The sequence below is a fragment of the Gallus gallus genome, chromosome 3 (assembly GCF_016699485.2).
Source record: "Gallus gallus isolate bGalGal1 chromosome 3, bGalGal1.mat.broiler.GRCg7b, whole genome shotgun sequence".
Classification (NCBI taxonomy): domain Eukaryota; kingdom Metazoa; phylum Chordata; class Aves; order Galliformes; family Phasianidae; genus Gallus; species Gallus gallus.
The window spans coordinates 91,928,680-91,948,122 of record NC_052534.1 but is presented as its reverse complement, the minus strand read 5'-3'; the positions used below and the strand labels follow the sequence as shown (position 1 = coordinate 91,948,122).

General features: G+C 37.6%; 1 long non-coding RNA gene across 2 annotated transcripts; it reads right to left on the bottom strand.

The window, feature by feature from the left end:
* Nucleotides 1-1,777: 1,777 nt before the first annotated feature.
* On the bottom strand, nt 1,778-18,295 carry LOC121110424. Of its 2 annotated transcripts, none has more exons than XR_005858238.1 (3): nt 18,258-18,295; nt 2,979-3,112; nt 1,778-2,263 (listed from the first exon to the last, which is right to left on the bottom strand). It is a non-coding gene; the product is annotated as an uncharacterized LOC121110424 (long non-coding RNA). The 2 variants fall into 2 exon arrangements; XR_006938838.1 differs by lacking the exon at nt 18,258-18,295 and adding an exon at nt 17,324-18,251.
* Between the last annotated feature and the right edge of the window lie 1,148 nt (nt 18,296-19,443).

Below are 19,443 nucleotides of genomic sequence, written 5' to 3'. Positions count from 1 at the left end.
ATTAAATTTAATCAGGATTATTCAAAAATAAGACATTGCAAAATGATAGTTTCATCTACCTATGCTATCAGTGTAATTAATACATTGTAGTATCATCACTTTGCTTTTTTCCTGAACTAGTTCTTCAGGATAAAATGATGTAGGCAAAAACCGTGACTACTTCAGCTCTTGCTTAGGTTATACGGAAGCAATTATCAGTGCAATGTGCTTTCATCCTCTGAGCATCCTAGCTCTGGTTTCCTTATCCTACACATATTAATGTTTGAAGATAACCACCAGCATGAAAACTGAGGACTGAGATCACTCTTTCACTCTGCAGCACTTAGAGGTGAGTCCCATTTCTTTTCATTTTTGTTGACATTTTGTTAGCTTTAACTTCCTCATTGCAAAGCTCTTCCTCCTCAATACAAAAATGCAGTAGCATGAACCAGGAAGCAAATCTGCTCTTGTGTTTCCCAATAAGCAGTTCTGTGTTTACAATAAAAAAAATGCTTTGCAGAGACTGAGCCTCCCTTCAGGCTTTGGATGAGGCTGGTGAATGGCAATGTTCTTACCTGTTGTGGAGGACACTAGTCTCAAAAGAGGCAGTGAGGAACTAAAACCTGCATGGCTGCTTGTTAACCACCTTAACTTCCCACAGGCTGTAAAAGAAAGGCTGCTGAGGCAGGGCAGGGCAGTGGCACGAGGGCAGCAATAACTTTTTCTCTCACACCACTGCTGTCCTGGTCATGGCCACCATGGGTGCTGGGCCACACCAGGGCAATCTAGAGCTATGGAGATGTAACTTCATCAGCCCAAGAAATCCACAGAATCATTTGAGTTGGAAGAGACCCTTAAAGATCATCCAGTCCAACCCCCCTGCAATGAACAGGGACACCTACAGCCAAATCAGGTGCTCACAGCCCTGTCCAGCCTGGCTTTGAATTTCTCTAGGGACAGGACATCCACAACTTCTCTGGGCAACCTTCTCCAGTGTCTCACCACACTTACTGTGAAAAACATCTTTCTTATATCCAATCAAAATCTCCCCTCCTTTAGTTTAAAACTATTTCTCCTTGTCCTATCACAACAAACCCTAATAAAGAATCTGTTCCCTTTTTTCTTATAGCCCCCATTTAGATACTGAAAGGACACTATCACATCTCTCCAGAGCCTTCTCTTCTCCAGGTTGAATAGCCCCAGATCTCTCAGCCTGTCCCAATAGAAGGGGTGTCCCATCTCTTGGATCCTTTTTGTAGCCCTAATTGGGCTGGATTTTCTTCAAACTGTATTTTTAGACTACATCAGAGTAGACCCTTTACCTCCAGGGATAGCCATACTTGCCTGGGTACCTCTGTTGTCTAATCAGAAAAGTGTTTGTATTCAGTCAGCTGTACCTTTCAGCCAAGAAGCACTCCACCTGCCAGACTTCTGTCATAAAAATCACAAAACAACTTCTCCCTTCCCAATTAGGTTACCCAAACAATATACATTTCTCCTTTCTTTCCTAGAAAACCTCCAAACCCCAGTCCCCTGACTTTGCCCATTTATAGCACAGTTGCTGACTGACGACATAGCTGACAGCTGGCTGTCGTTCAGCCATTCCCTCTCCCTCCATATCTCCCTCATCACATCTTTTCCCACCTCTGAGCTGTCATCACCTTTCCCTAAGCTACACCCAGGAGAAGAGGAGAAAATTAATTGTGTCATTCTCATATTACATCTTTCTACCATCATAACCCTGAAAATGTTATTTCCTTGCAATTACAGTGAGTTTGCATGGGTGTAACTTCATTTATTTAGGAAGACCTGCTTCTGATTGACACATACAGGTATGTGAAGAGAATCCTCGCCTACATCTTTGTCACTGTGAGTTATTTCAAATGTAAGAACATTGTTTACTACTTCCATTAAAGAGAGGTAAATATAAATAGACTTATATTGCTGTTGTCACTTCTCCAAAAATACAGTTAATGAGCTCTGATCAGATGTTCTTGGTTCATTTCAGGTGACTTCTGGGACATTTTGGGGCAATATGTACACAGTTTTTACTCAAGGAACAAATTTGACTAGTTAAGTTTCTATAAGGCTTCAGATACAAGTTCTTTCTCAGAAGATAGTGAAATATCACAAAGCTTTTGCTGGAAAATTCTCAAATCTGACCCCTGGATCAGCAAAGTGCTTCTCCTGGTGCTCACCTTATTTTTAACAAGATGTATTCGGTTTTGAAGGGCTCTCTTGGACTGTGGAGTTCATGTATTCCTTTGTTGTATTCAAAATCCCACTAAAGGAATAACAAAGCATTGTTATGCTAAGCCAGATTATTATTACAGTCAAACCAAATAATTACGATTATTTCAGATTTGATTTATTATAAATAGAAAGAAAAATGAAAAATATCACTACTGAAAGTAAGAATACAGTTAAAATTGTCTTATTCAGGTTTCCTAGTATCTGCCCCTTGCTCTAGTGCTGTGTCACCATATATTCTAAGGCTGTTGGTTTTAGAGCAGTGAGGCTGGGAGTGTTGTATCTCATCAGCACCCCAGTGCTTCATGAAGGGAGATATAACTCTGATAGTTCTGGTTTCCTTCTCCATGCCTTGGTGTCCAGTGTGTACTTCTGACCCTTTTATGCCTTGTTCATTCTGCATTTCTCTACAATGCTTTACTAAATTTCAATTTACTGCATATTGAGCGTGATATATTCTGGATACATGCTTTTTATTCTGTGTTGTCCTTATAATGGTTTTGCCCTACTCCCATGCTAGCAGCTCTGCAGCTGACCACTGGTGAGCTTTCAATAGGCCCAGAGACAGTGTCCTTCCATGCCTCACTGTTATCATCCTGCACAGGGAGTCCCCAGCAAATCACCCTGTGCCTTTGTTCCCACATCCAAGGCTTTGCTCTTATCCCATACCTGTATTCTAAGATACCAAATGAAATACTCAGTTCTCTACTTTGCAGTGCAATGCAGGATAGCACAGCCCTCCAAAGTACCTTTTGAATGGTGACTGTCAGCACAATCACCTTGACGTAGATCCTTAGTGTATGTTGTTAGCAAATGGAACTAGAAGTGTTAATTTGATATGGTAGCTAGTCCTTTAATCATATTCTGCTTTTATCTCATGTATCTGGAAAGGAAAAAAATATGATCAACACAAGTATTCCATTTAAATAAAATATCATCACTTCACTGTTATCTGCTTTGAAATTTTTTTCTTGAAGCAACGAAACCGTATCAAATAATCATATATCATAATTTTGGGCATGTTTTGGTACCATGTCAACTCATTATTTCTTGTTAGTTCTTTTTTGTTAGTTTGCATTTTTCCATGTTTCTTTTGAAAAGGTACATAAGTACTTAATTACTGAATTTTAGATATGGACAAACTCCTTATAAATTATGATTAGTGTTAATAAAATTACGGTTTGCTGAGTTGCTTGTATTTTTATATTATAAATTATCACTGAAACTTGATGAAATATCATTCTTATTACTTCTGTTAGAAAATAAAATACTAGATATGTTCTGCATGATCCTAGTTATCATCGGTTCTCAGCACTGGTCAAGAAAAGACTTGACCAAGCTGAAAAATGTATCAAAGTGTGCTGATGTGTCTGTATTCTTGAACCTGAACAGTATAGGTGAACCTCAGAAAGGAGAGCAACAAAATATGCCTTTCACAGTAATGTAAATTAAATTAATTTCAGTTGTAGTAACTTTTTCATTATTTTTTTTTCTAGAGATCACTTTATTTTGATGCAGTTAGAGCAGGACAAAATGCTAGGAACAAACTGATTTTTTCAAATGCATTAAAAAAAAAAAACTTGAAAGAAGGAGAAGTTATGAGAAACATAAACTTCACAGTATCACACAACTGTAGGTGCTGGAAGGGGCTTCCAGAGATCATCCAATAAACTTGCTTAAGTTTCCTCAATTCCTTTCCAGTGAGTTCATGTTTAATATTCATTGTTTAGTCAAACTCTATGAAAAAATTGATTTCTTTTTGTAAGTTTCAGAACTCAACTGTCAGACTTAATTTTCTGAACTCTATGAAATACATATATTTTAATAAGGATTTCTGGAATCTTTCAGTGATTTTTTTCAGAAAAAAAAATTAAAAATGGGACTTTAATTTCCACTGTACGAATCAGCAAATTAATTCTTGAATGATGCACGCAATCCTATTTTCTTATTCTACCTTGGGGAAAAAGCTCAGTACTGATTTAAGAGAATGGAATCTCTCAGAAATTAAAATGAAACGAAAGTTCCTTGTGGTGATTGTGTTAGTTTTCATTTTTTTTCTTCAAGGATCCTTTAAAAAAAAAAAAAATCTTCTGCAGTTGTTTATAATGATACTCTTGAGTATGGGAAAGAATATTTTTGGTTCATATTTTTTAATTCTTTATTGTTACCATACTGGATTCTGTATTGATGGTACAGTAGGATGGATGTCAGTGTCATCTAATACATTACATTACAGTATTTTCTGTGTGATCCCAGTAACTGTTGCTGACTTTCTGTTTGTGCTCAAAGTTTCAACCTCAAAGATTAGCATGGAAAACTTTTTTTCTTAGTGTTTCCTAGAGTTTTTGTTCTTAGCACAGCTCGTTAGAGTTTCCCAGTGTTAAGAACAGATCTTCATATACTGTTAATCTAGTCATTAGGTACATTGCTGAGCTCTCATTCTCAAACAAAAATACTTGCAGTTTTCTACTTCACTGCCCCATCTACCTTTCATCTTTCTCTTCCCTCCATGCAGTTGGCATTAGCTGACCTACTTCTGTTTGTTCAGTCTTTGTATCTCAGGAAAGAGAAATCATATTATTGCATGAAAAATATCAAAGTAAGACTGCCACACTGAAATGTTCTAACTTCTCCAGCTATGTTTATCAAGGTGCCCTAGTGTGCAAAAATGTGCAGAAATTGTTTAATATCTGACTCAGAGAAGTGCTGCTCAGTTCATGCTGTTAAAAATAAATCAAGATCAAAGTAGTTTATTTGTAAAACAATGTCACAAAATTAATTGCAAATGAGTGAACTGTACTTTCAGGATTAATATCAGCAATGCTGCAGATTAAAAAAACATACTAGAGACACACAAAATGTTAATAAACTTTATACATTTCTAAGGATCGTTCTGTAACTGATCTCTGTACTCTAAGCACATGCACACACTCGCACAGTCTAACTGCACATGCCCTTTCCATGTCACACACACCTCCACTTGTGGGACTTTTGATTCCACATTTGCACACTTACACAGACATCTCCCCCTGGTGAATTGGCTGCCCCAGCTCTGTGAGTGCCCCTATATCCCCACAGCCTTTGGGGACTGATGCTAGTGCAAAATTTCCTGCCAGGTCCCCACAGACACTCCAAGATGTGAGTACCCCCATCCAGCCCCAGCCCGGAGCTGGCAGCCTGCAATGCTCTGTGGGAAGTTTGTGATACCATCAGGTAATGCCTCGTGGTGCCAAACCAGGCTTTGCTACCATTTCCACTGTCTCTCTTCCTATTGTGAATTGTTGTTCTATTTTGCTTCTTTGCCAGCTGATCCCTTGTTTCTGTCTCTTACTAGTTCCCTGGTTACTCTTTAATCCATTTGGTTGTCATCTTCCAGGGACAAACAGCATCCAAACAGTTCAGTGTATTTGATACAGTATTTACACTCACCACCTAATTTTTTGCAGGTATCACTAACCAACCCACTTTCCAGCAATGCCCATGCAAACACCCCCACAATTTCTTTTCACATTTCATAAAACAAAAATAATTGAATTTGCTCGTAAATGGTCCTCCTTAAAAGATCAACTCTGCCGAACAGATCAGTGTCACTGAATTGAGGCAGTATGTTGTGCTGGTGCCAGTTAGAGTTAGTTCTATGTTTGATGAGCTGCAAAATGATTCTTGGCTTCTAAGGCCCAATGCTCACTCATGAGGGAAAAAACACTGTGCTTTGTAGTTGCAAATCTAAAGGTCACTTCCATTTTATTTTCAATAGTTGCATGATGGTATTGATTATTATGAAACTATCTTTCCAATTTTGTTTGGTTTGTAGATTTCCCCTTTGCATCACCAAACAGCAATAGCATAGAAGAGCTTCTTGGACTTACATCTCATGAGTGGTTTTGATTCTTGTATTAAAAATATCTGAACAATTCAATTGTATGCAATGTCATGAAATTGTACAGGACACTCTTCCAAAGAACTTTGCATCCAACATTTCCAATCTGCTTTCAATATAGCAGCATTTCCAGTGAAATGATTTCATGAAGTTTTGAATATTAAAGATGTGAATTCTTTTTCATGTGAAAACAGAATTCTTATTGCCCTCAAAACAAAATTTATGTAAAGTAACTTCCTTGAATCAGATATAAAGCCTGATATCTTATTGTTTAAATTCCTGGGATTTATATATTTTTTTTCCCATTGGTATCAAGAAAGTACTGATTTTTTTTTAAGGGATTAGCTGCCCAAATCTACTCACAGGAGTGGGAGAAATTGGTTATGAGAATCTGTGTGCAGAAATTCTGACTGCATATTTAAATACTACATTGAGATTCCCTGATTCATTCATAATTTTGCCACATTTTTCAGTGTGGTAAATGGGAGCACAGAACATCAAGAGAGATTTGTCTGTTTGCACTAGGAGAGAATACAGACCTTCACTTCTTAACAAGGAGAAATGGAATGGATTTGAAAGATAATGAAAATGAACTCTGAATATTTTTGGCATTCATTTTAATATGAAGGGTCTCCTCTCTGGAAAAACTTTGAATTAGAAATGCAAAATGTAAATATTTTTGCTCGATAGTTCATTTTTAATCAAGTCTGGTTTAGATTTAGAAGATTTATTGTCTTTACTCAGTTTAGAAATAATTAAATCATATCCCTCCATTATTACCTCCGGGTTGTAACCATTCCCTTCTGTCTCCATTAGGCTAGTACCCAATTGCTCACATTTTTCCTCACTGGCAGTAATTGTTTCACGCAGAGAGTCCAGCTGTTAGGCCATAATATCATTGTCCCAATCTATCATATGCAATGACTTCTGGAAAGTTAAATCACTTCTGAAGCCTACAATGAGGAGATATCTAAAGATAACTTTGCACGTACTGGAAAAGATGCTCTCAGTGATAGAAGTGCTATTTATTCTCATTTTCAGCACTCCCAACAGCTAGTTTCACAAAATCCTATGGGGGAAAAAAAAAGCATCAAGTTTCAATTTGTAAAAACATGGTGGTTTTTTGTTGTTGTTGTTGTTGCACTCACTGAAATTAATATCTTGCTGTGTTTTATCTGCAGAAAAATATTACCTCTTTTACTGCAGGAGGTAAAATTTTCAGGGTTTGCTGAAGCCACTCAGCCACACTGTAACTTGCTTTATGGTGCAGAGTCAAAATGATGCCTAATTTTGTACTTTTTGACTTCAGACATGACACGTGGAAAGCTCTTCATTTTGACCTGCTTTGATATTTAAAAGATCAGATTAATCTATCAAATTATTCACAATTCCATTTTTTCTCTTTTCTTATAATGAATGATGAGTTTGTTGTAATGTTGCAAGCAAAAAGCAGAACCCTGATAGATGGACAAATTTTGATCTTGGGGAAAATCCCTCCTAAAATTGTTGACTATAAATGATTTTGAAAGGGTTTAGATATAAAAGCCTTAACGTAAATACAAGTTATCTCTATTATTATTACTATTAAATAACTTTTAGTGGCACTAAACTTTTAACTCTGGTGATGAATTAAAGGTTTATATAAAATGTCATATTTTAACCTTTATAAAACTAGGAGCAGATATGATGCTCACTTAATATTCTTCACTCATACAGCTGAGGACCCAAGGCAGCTTGTCATCGGAGGTGTATTAACCAGAATGACAGAGACTATAGGGATATTTTGACACATGTCAAATCAGGGTAATAGCTATATTACCCAGGCAGCATAAGGAGATGATTCTGAAATTCCACTGTACTGCAACTGTCACCATCTAGAATAAGACTTGATTTTTTACAGAAGAGTTTTTGGCTTTTCTTAATTTTTGTAAAGTACTAGTGTCTTGTAAGGTGATATTACTTACAACTCATTCTGATTATTTCCATATTTCAGATATAATATAAAGAATTTGATGTCTTGCACAAATTGTATTATTTTTTAGGGGGGAAAAAAAGAATAATGCTCGTTAGATGATTTTCCTGAATGAGAGAAAAGTATGCTGACATCCTCTGCCCTAGATATTTTGAGGGAGCTGCACTTGCATAACACATAGCCCAGCTTTGAGCAGACAGAAAGGCCCAGAAATGCAGTACTGAGAGCAACTTACCTATACAGCCTTAAAAGATCTAAAGGAAGTTTATAAACATGAGGGAAATCAACTTCTTACAAGGGTAGATAGTGACAGGACAAGGGGGGGTTTAAACTAAAAGAGAAGAGATTAGATTAGATGTCAAGGAAGTTCTTCATTGAGAGGGTTGTGAGGTAGGTGCTGTAACTGGCTGCCCAGAGAGGTTGTGGATGCCCCAACTCTGGAGGTGTTCAAGGCCAGGTTGGATGAGGCCCTGGGCAGCCTCATCTAGTACTTGATCTAGCAGCTGGCAACCTTGCCTGTGGCAGGGGAGTTGGAACTTGGTGATCCTTGAAGTCTCTTCCAGCTAAAGCCATTCTGTGATTCTATGATTTTGTACAGGCAATGAAAGTGCAGCAATTGGCTCTTTTGACCAAGGAGTTCACCATGTCCATACAAAGAAATTAAACAGGTCCAAGGCACAGGCCTGAGTGCCACTGTTGAGCCCTCAGTACTTTGCACTCTCAGTAAGGTGTAAGCCCCTGTTATGGTCCAAGCTTCTGAGGTGGCAAGGGTCGTGGTTATACCGAGACCTCTCCAGCCAGACAACCTTTGGCAGAGTTTGGCCACCCTGTTGGGGCTGTGGGAGAAGCAGCAAAGTGGACACAAGTAGAGCCAAAGGACAGATGTTTCAGGGGTGTAAGAGCCTTGCTGTCCTGTAACGTTTGTTAGTATCAGCTGTATCTGTAGAGCAATGCTACAGTGCTGTGCACTGTGTGAATGCAAAAGGGGAACAGTCATACACCACAGCTGTTTATAGGTAGCCTCTTGCAGTGCATTACATTCACCATACGCTGCAGCTTTCCTGTCCTCTTAGAAATGTCTCAGAAAACAACAAAGCACTGGGGCACTAAGGCATCAAAAGAGCAGATGGTGTGAGAGCACTAAGCCATTCATATCAGAGAGACAGGTTACTTTGCCGTGACAATGAAGAGAGAAGAAGTGAAGTACTGGTAGAAAGGAACTTCACTTGAGCTATTCTTGCACATAGCTAAGGTCACCAACACTGCATATGCTGCAGTAAGGGTGGATGGATGTCATGACAGACCTTTTCATGGAAACAGACAAGTTCTCACAAACACTGTCTAAGTTACATAGATGTGATTATATGAGCTCTGGTTACAACTCTACTCATAACATATATGTAAAATATATTTTCTAGGAAAAAAAAAAAGAGAAATCTAAGTGTTCAGACCTTAAAATTTCTGTATTTGTTGATGTCTGGGGAATTTGTATTTAAAATTTCCATTTTCTATATGAAGACTATCTCATTTTCCCAAGCAAATGAATTAACTAGGGGAAGAAAGGAGGAAGAGCAGTCTGCAGCTTACATTATCATGTGATACAACCAATGACACAGCTAAGCACAGTACTCAGAGGTTGCATTCATCCCTACCTCCCACTAAGTTTCTAAAAAATATTCTAATTTCCATATGCTACCTTTGCTGTTCTTAAAATTTCTTGGAGAAAAGGCCTCTTCTCCTGCATTATTACATTTGTATGCAGTGATAATTACTGAAAAAAAAACAGAATGGAGAAGAGATGGATTGCAGAATGTCTCTAAGGTAATATCAAGTGTGAGGCATAGAAGACAGGTTCCTTGAGCCAGAAATAGTTGGACTTCTTATTTATGTTATTTTGTGTTTTGATTGTCACTTTAGATACTAAAACAGTATTTTTAAAGATGCTGCAGATTTTTTTTTCCAGGAGTGGAAAACTTCAGCAATCTCTCTCATACTTTTTCTGTGAACATATGTAAAATGCAAAATATTCAGAAGTATTGCTTTGTCTGCACTAATAAACTGAACATCACGTTCTTTTGTTTCAGTACTTCTTATGGTGACATAATTTTAGCAAACACAATCTTCTGCAAAGTTGTTGTTCCCTATAGAGTTTTCTAAATCCTACTTATATAAAGAATGGAAATAATTTGCATTTAAGATTGCTTCCAGTGTGTTCATTCATTAGTAGAATTCCAGAATCACTTATTTGAGATCAGACACATTTGCACTTAGTCATGTAAGTTGTCACAGTAGCTAATACATAATCTAGATGTAAATCTGGCCTCAAATAAATAATTCTATATATGGAACCAGAACTTACTAGCAGTAAACTCTAATGCAAATTATGAAGCTACTCACATGAATAAATGTTATTCAACTTGAAAGAGTAGAAAACTCTGGCCCCTTTAAGTATCTGTTGGCATGACAGCAAAAAATAAAAATAAATAAATAAATAAATAAATAAAAGAAACCAACATAAATCAGTGAATCTCAGCCAGAACTATTAAGAAAAAAAGTGATTTTTAAAGATGTTGAAAATAAATCTTAATAGCTACGCATAGAATCATAGAATCACTCAGGTTGGAAAAGACCTTAAAGATCAGCGAGACCAACCATGACCTAACCAAACTACCCTAACAACCCTCCGCTAAATCATGTCCATGAGCACCACATCCAAATGGTTTTTAAACACATCCAGGGATGGTGACTCAACCACCTCCCTGGGGAGCCTGTTCCAGTGCTTAACAACCCTTTCTGTAAAGAAGTGTTTCCTGATATCCAACCTAAACTTACCCTGGCGCAACTTGAGGCCATTTGCCCTCGTCCTGTGACCTGTCACCAGTGAGAAGAAACCAATCCCATTCTTGCTGTAAGCACCTTTCAGATATTGGAAGAGTGCATTAAGGTCTCCACTCAGCTTCTTTTTCCCCAGACTAAACAGCCCCAGTTTCTTCAGTCTCTCCTTGTATGGCATATTCTCCAAGACCTTCACAAGCCTTGTTGCCCTTCTTCGGACCTGCTCCAGTGCCTCAATGTCCTTCCTGTACTGAGGTGCCCAAATGCAGCAAATTTCTCTGATAGAATAAATTGATAAACGTAGTCCACTGCCAGATGTTACTGAAATTATTTCAGAATCTACAAGCAAGAGTGGTGTATGCATAATCACGTTGCCACAACTATGGCAACTACTTACAACTTTGCTTCATTGGGTTGCATGGTTCCTGTTTGCCATTTAGTTTCACAGGCCCTCAAGCACGATCCATTAGAGTGCTTCAGCTAACTTGCTGCTACCTTGATTTAAATGAAGATCAGAAACTCACTTTCTAAATGTAGTCCTCTGAGACAGACAAGTAAGATTACTTATAAAAGCCTAACTGAGTTGATTAACAGGCATGTTTCCAAGACTCATCTCCTTAAATTAGACTCAAAAAGTGCAAAGATGATCCCGCCTTTATCAATTACGCTAATCCATATATCTTGAACTGAATAAAAACCTATTTAAGGATTATTAATACACCTTTCTTTCATTCTACTTTCTATTTAACTCGTCATTAAAGCCTTTTATGTCTCTGATTAGTTTTGAACTCGTTAAATACAAGACACTATGCTGAAAGAAAAGTACTCCATAAATGACTAGATACATATTTTTACCCGTAAGGGAAAATCTAAAATGAAAAGGATAAAATAAATATTTGGTGTAGTTGCTTTTGTTCATCTAGGGACATCGTCTAAACAAAAAACAAATGTTTCAATGCTCTGTTTTTTAATTCTGATAGGCTGTGATGTTTTAATTGCTAGTTTGTAAGATTGACTGCAAGGACTTACTTAAGTAAACACATCTTCAGACTTAATGGAGAAAAATCCCTTTTCTATGATTTTAAAACTGAAAAATTCCCACATGTACTCAAAACATTTTTCAGACTGATCTCACTCATGTTAGTCTACAGATTTGCTACTGAAGTTGCCTTTCCATGTTCACATATCACTCTGCAGGGATAGCCGCAGAGCTACAGCAGTGTTACAGCAGACGGTGCATTGTTTTGTTCTTTTTTTGGTATTACTTCTACAAATTGTACACAAGGCTATGCTAAGTTTATTATGATTACACTTTGTATCCTTCTTTCTCCTGCATCATTTTGTTTATTTCACTCATTCTTCTCTTTTGCTGTTAAAATAAACACATCAGCTGTCACCATAAGCTTGTTCAGTTCTTTAAACAGCAGATACTGACCTGAGATTTCTAGGTGATACTGCTCTATAAAAAAGGATAAAAACATTTAAGAATAAATGTTTCAGAAGAAAATAAAGGTTATAAAGCCAAGTATTCAGTATTAAGAGTAACAACTTTAAGGCAAAATTTTCATACATCTTGCTTTATGGCATAGTCCTTAATGTAGAATCTCCACTAATTTTTCCATTTAGAAGTAGCTGTCAAAAATATTGTGTTCTTCACGTAATTAATAAGAAGCTAGACCTACATACCATTCATAGAATATTTTATGTAACAAACTTGTAACTATTTTCAGTCATTCAAATCTGCAGAATTTATTAGTTCGTTGCTGTTGCTTTTAAGTCTATGTATTTCAGGTATCATTTCAGCTATCTTACTCAGCTGTGTTTGTACTTGTTCTTTGTTCTTCATTCACTTGTGTTCATCTTAATTTTCAGCAGATGTACACCACATTTACTGTGGTACACATAAATGTTGTGTTTAGGTGTAAAACAATATACTACAAGTGGCTTCACTCAGAAGGCATGGTGCCCCTTTGGGTGCCCATGCTTGGCACCTATCAACAGGAATAATATAGGACTAAGCTAATGATTACTCTTCCAACCTGTCTTTTGGGAGTAATCTTAGTGTGAACAACATGTCTTGATGTATGCTAGCTGAAAAAAAAACAAATTCATGAAGGCAAAACTGCCTTTGTGGCACAGCATCTTAAGTACATATATTTTTCTTGGATAAGGGTCTTTTTTTCTCCTAAAAAGCATTAAAAAATGTGAAGTTTTCTGTCTACTCATGGTGTGATTTTATGTGGTATCATAACTATAGTCTCTGAATACTTCATGGATTTTTAACAACTTTACATAAAAATGTATTTATCTTCAATGCTATAAATAATTTTGTTCTTCCTACATTATCCTCCCTCTTCATTTTCTTCTGTACTCCTACTCCCAGTATTCATCCACATAGTTCATTTGTCAGTTTTTCCTACAGTCATTATTTCTCTGTCTCCTTATGCATACTCTTTTGCGTGGTATGACTTCCAGGTCTTATCTGTGAGACTCATGCTCCTTCCTCATTAAACATCACTCATAGACCTATTCTTGCTGTGTGCTGCCTACAAGCAAATTAAAGCTATTCAAAGTACCTAATGTTAGAAGTTTATTGTTAGATCTCAATATATCTGTTCTGTATTCTCTAACCCTTGCCTTTTTGCCTACTTACCTTTTACTACAAAATTCTCAAGAAGCAAATGCCTATTCCTGAATAATAAGTACCAAACAGACGTGAACCAGTACTAAATAATGGATTACAGCAGTAGAAAAAAAAAAAACAAAATTCAGTCTTTTACTGAGTCAGCAGAGGCTTGTTCTGATGCCTGAATTCATCATATCCTTTCTTATAAGAAAGTCCATGGATTTTTGGCTTTACTATACATGGTGCTAATGTGGAATTAATGTTGTGTTCTATGAACAAACTGTTAACCATAAAAACAAGAAATAATGGGGAAAAAAATTCATATATGTAACAATTCAGTGAACTTCTCATTTGTGAGGCTGAGGTTCAGACCTACATTTTTAAAAAGTGACTTTGAGATTGTAAGGAATTTCAATTATATAGTTCTATGGAAGGAGTTTTTTGGTAAGACTGTGACAATGTTTCCACAGTTAACACAGAAATTCTTGCTCAGATATATACATTATTTATTCATATTATGCAAACAAGAATAGAGAATTTGAAAGAAATTAACAGAGAAATTAAAAAATCTTTTTATGTTGATGTATTTTTCTTTTATTTCCTCTTATTTACTTAACCTTTTAAATGTTGATATCTGATAAAATCAAATCTCAGTGAACTACCATGGCAGCCAGTGGCTTAATTTAGAATTCTACTTTAGGATGAGATTAATAATGACACAGAAATTCTACTTTATAAATACACAAAGTAAAAGGGGTATAGAAAATTATCTCAGAAATAAACCTCTGCTATGTAATAGAGTTCTGTCTTGGTTACCTTAATCCCTTCTAGGGTAACAAACGAAAAGCTTTGGACTTTTCCATTTAATTCAGAAGTTCTTTAAAATTTCTACTTTTACTAAAATATAGAGATAGTGAGATCATATATTTTTTAACCCAATCTATACATAGCCAGATTCAAACATATTTGTGTATCTGACAGCAGTTGAACAAGCCGCACTATCCTCAGTTGTCTCCTGAACTTCCAGAAGTTTTCTCCCCCTCTCTTTGCATCCAGTTTTATTCATATTTTTCCCTGTGCTTAATGGAAGATAATTGAAGGTGTGCCTTACACTGATCTTTCTACACATCTGAACAGTGGAAGACATCTTTTTTCCCGTTTTTAATCTAGGAACATACAATACTTTCTTGATACTCTTATAAAGTGTTCTGAGAACCCAAACAGGTATTTATCTGATCATCTGGGCAAACTGTCCAAATCTTCTTTACAATAAGTTGAAAAGTTGCCCTTAGGGCACTGATCATTTTGTTCAAAAATAAAAAAATCCTTTACTCCAAAGATGCTTGTTACTTATCCTACACCCTTCACTATAGTGGAAATTCAGACAATTATATCTATAGTGGGAACATTTCAAGACAGTAATGCCATTCAAATTATCTGGTCTAGTGTTCAAACAAAAACAGTAGCCAACCTGTTCAGTCTCAATCTCATCTTAAAATTCACAGTAATATCACAAAGCTTCATATTTTCATTATTGTGACTTATTTGTTGAGTAGTAATGTGGTCATTATTACTGTACATAGCACTAAATGAGCTTTCACCCAAATCTAAATTTGACATTCCTGCCTCACCCATATGATGTGCATAGTATATCATACACTGGCCTCTGCCTCCCTTAGATAACTACATGAAAATCTCTACTTTTCTCAAACAAAAATGGGAATTAGTAATTGACAGAGTGGTACCAGCAAGACTAAAAGGTTATCTTTTAAACTATGTCTTCTATGGCATTAATTTTCTATGCTTATTTCATCTTCATCTCCTTATCATTATGTCAACATTACGTAGACATAGCCTAGTCATATCATCTGATGGTATTATAGCATGCTAAATGAAAAACTGTGTCCTATGACAGGACTGAATACCTATAACTGAAGACCATTTACTGTGAACTACGTAATCATTAGCACTCTTTTCTGAGCTCCAAATTCTTTTTTAGAAGCTTAGGCAATACAGTCCCTTGAGGCTTAGGTCAAAGTAATGTTTGCTTCAATCCAGTATCTCTCTGGAGCAAAATTAAAGAAGCTATCATCTCTTTTATCAATCCATCCTTTTGTCAGTCAATGAAGATATTAATATAATGCAATCATGACCAGAAGCAAACTATCACCTTTAAAAACTCACTATATAAACTAGAAGAGATGGTCTGGAAGTTTGATTCATGGATTACATGGATTGCTACCACAAAAACATTCCTGCCTTCAGTTTGTCCCTCTATATCTCTTGCTGTTTTGTCTGCTTCTAGCACATTGAGAAACCAGTTTAGCAGTTACTGTTGGGATTATTTCAGTACTTGCATTTTGGAGGGCAAGGTGTGACAGGAAGGTTTGATGGATTGTTCCCCATGGTATTGAATGGTTTTGAATTTCACTACTCTCTACAGTTTTCTCCCTTACAATTGACATTACAAAATGAGAAAAATATTAGCTTATTCTATAAAGAAATAAGCCATAAAAATAAGTCATTTGTTTTCCAGTGAATGTGGATAAAGAAACCAATGATACTGTGGATCCAGAAGGAAAATACCACTGAAATGAGCAGTATCATAAATTAGTGGGGTACTTCTTAGGCTTTAGAATAGTTGGGATTATCAAACGAAGTACCAAAGACTTATAATTTAACTCTGTTCACCATTCCATTTATCATCATAATAAGGGCACTGTAGTTATAACCCTCCTAATAATACTAATTAATTCACCAACTAATTTACAAAAACAGTAAGGACCACATACAAACAACAAATGTCTCTAATTTTTTAGGAATATTGTTCCAACTTCTATGTACTTTATTATATTTTCAAAATTAATATATGATAAATATGGGATGAATAATTGTGGGCATCAGTAGTGGGTTTTCATTGAAATGCATATAATTTTACTTAACTTAATTACCTAGTTTTATACACAGTCTGGGGGGAATATTATTTCATTATCATTCAAAGAAAACCCCGTAAACATGAACAGGCTCAAAACGTGCAGTTCACACATACTAGTGAGTGACTAATCAGTTTAAGTATTTTTAGTCAAATAATCTGGGAATTAAATAAACAGAAGTCCCTTAAAGGATTCCTTACAGACTCACAGAATTACAGAATTACCAAGGTTGGAAAAGACCCCTAGGATCATCCAGTCCAACTGTTCACCTATCACCAATATTTACTAGCCCTACCAGTATCCTGAACAGTTGCAAAGTCTGCCCTCCAGAAGTCCAAGGCAGCAGTTTTGCTGCCCCCATTCCCAACTTCACAAAAATTTGAGAACGCTACCATTTCATGGTCACTCTGTTCAAGACAGTTCCCAATCTCCACATCTCCCACCAGCCCTTGCCCTTCTGTTTGTGAGCAGCAGGTCCATCGGGACATCTCCCCTGATAGGCTTTCTTAGCAGCTGCATCAGAAAGTTATCTTTCATATGCTTTAGAAACCTCCTAGACTGCTTTTTCTGCATTGTATTGTATTTCCAGAATATATCTGGAAAGGCAAAGTCCCTCATGAAAACAAAGGCTGGTGATCATGCAACTTCTGCCGGCAGTTTATAGAATGCCTCATCTGTCTTTTCAACCTAGTTAGGTGGCCTAGAACAGAGCCCCACCAGGATGTCCGCCTTGTTGGCTGTCCCCTAGCCCTTACCTGTAGAGACTCTACCTTATCATTCCCAGCCCCAAGCTCAACAACATCAAAACACTCTAACAGAGAGCCACGCCACCAACCCTCCTTCCTTACCTATCCCTTCTGAAGAACTTATAGCCACTCATTTCAGCACTCCAGTCACGGGAGTGATCCCACCATGTTTTTGTAATAGTAACTAAGTCATAGTTTGCCTGCCACACAATGGTTTCCAGCTCCTCCTCTTTGTTACTCATGCTGCATGCATTGGTGTAGAAACACTTCAGCTGAGCCTCTTGCTTCACCCCCAGTCCCATCATCTTTGCCATAGGCAAAGGGGGCAAGTTCCAGAGCCTCAAACCTATTATGGAGGGGCACCTGGCAAACCAAGGTAGTTTGGGATAGGGGTTACCTAGGACACCAAGAAAGAATCTGTTTCCACTCTTTTTCTTCCCTTAAATCGCCTCCCTCTGCTCCATGATGGCAGGGGAGGGAGTCCACCACTGTTTTGGGGGTATCACCCTGGTGTCTTTCTCGGAAGTTCAGAAGAGAGTTACTCCACCAATCGATCTCCTGCTTGTACTCACTGATACTCCTTAATCTCTCCACCTCTTCCTTGAGCTTCATAACCATACTGAGCAGATCATCCACCTGCTCACACCTCACGCAGGTGGAATCCCAGCCACCCTTCACCAGCAACAACAGGCTCAGGCACTCCCTGCAGCCAGGGACTTGAACTAGCACATTTTTGGCATGCACTCCATCTGAGTCACCACATTCTTTCTTGCTAGAGCTTTCTGCCTAGTGGAGACCATGGCTAGATTTGCTGTTTGGGAGGCAGCTGATAGGTGAGCTGGTCTCCCAAGTAGACAGAGGTACTCTGCCCTCCCTGCTCACCTGCCCTGTGCAAACTGCCCTCACAAACTGCTGCACCATATGTCCTTCTGACACACCATATGTCCTGTTTGCCTGTACTGTTCACTCTACTCCTGGGTTCCTGCACTCCCTAAAAAACTCTGGCAGGTTTTATACATGCAGGGTGTGATCCTACCGCTGCTCCTGGCTCTGCCCCCATGACGTCAGAATGCCACTGCCATGGGGAGGACAAAGGCATTAGGCTGCTGCTTTCTGACAGGGCTGCCCCTCAACCAGTCAAGGGAATTCCCTGCTGTGGTGCAGAATGTTTCTGCTCCACAGCCAAGTACCTCACCTATAGAAGCTCAGAATCCTCCATCAAGTCTTTCACTAACATGGCAGCTGATGTGAATTCCCAGCTGATGAGAGAAGCTCTCCATTAGTCCTTTCTAGGTTAGCCTTTGACTTAATTCTAGCTCTGTTCTGCAGTGGCTGCTGTTTGGTCAAATCCTATTCCTAATCTCAGACATAACACTAGCCTGGTAGACCACAAAATATCAGAATCATCATAACCTTTCCAGTGTCAACTCTTATCTATAGACCATTCTGAACTCCATCTTCTCCATCTGCTGGAAAACTTTCTAATCCTTAAAAACACTTGTTTGGCCTCTTCTCAAATTCTGTTTTGTAGACCCCTGGATCTCTTTTTCCTACAATTACTTGATCAGCTGCTAATAAATACAGTCATAAGTGATATTCAGCACCCTTGCATTCAACTTCATGAGTCACAAAGATTATGCTGTCTGGTAGACATGAGATATTAAAACTTCATAGACTCTACTCCTAAATCTGAAATTCCTATAGTCCTGTGATTCTAATCCTGTAGTTCCTAATCCCAAAGCCAGCATTTACCTAAACCTAAACTCTTCTACCACCTTGAACTCTAATCCAAGCAGTAGCCATAATTTTACTTCAGAGGATCCTGATTAACCCAGTCCCTCACAAGCACTAGCTCCGTTTTAGCCCCTTTTGGTCCTAAACCTCCAAAAATAAATATTTACAGTTTTAACTCAAGGGCCTGATAGAGTCCACTATTTCTTATTGTAGTCCCAGCAGGTAGTCCTTGAAGCCTCCCATTCCAAACCAGAAATGTTCAACACTTGAGGGATTTAGCCATTTCTTGATCAGGGAACTCTGTGCTATCCTTGGCACTATCTCTGCTTTAGGACCTAACTCCAACCCGACCTTTAATTCTAGACAAGTGGAACCTGGCAGATCAAGGTATAAATTTTACTTCAGCCTCAACATGGATCAAATACCTCTTACAGAGGAACCGAAATCCTATTCCTTACCCTACACTGCAGTTTAACTGAATTTTATAC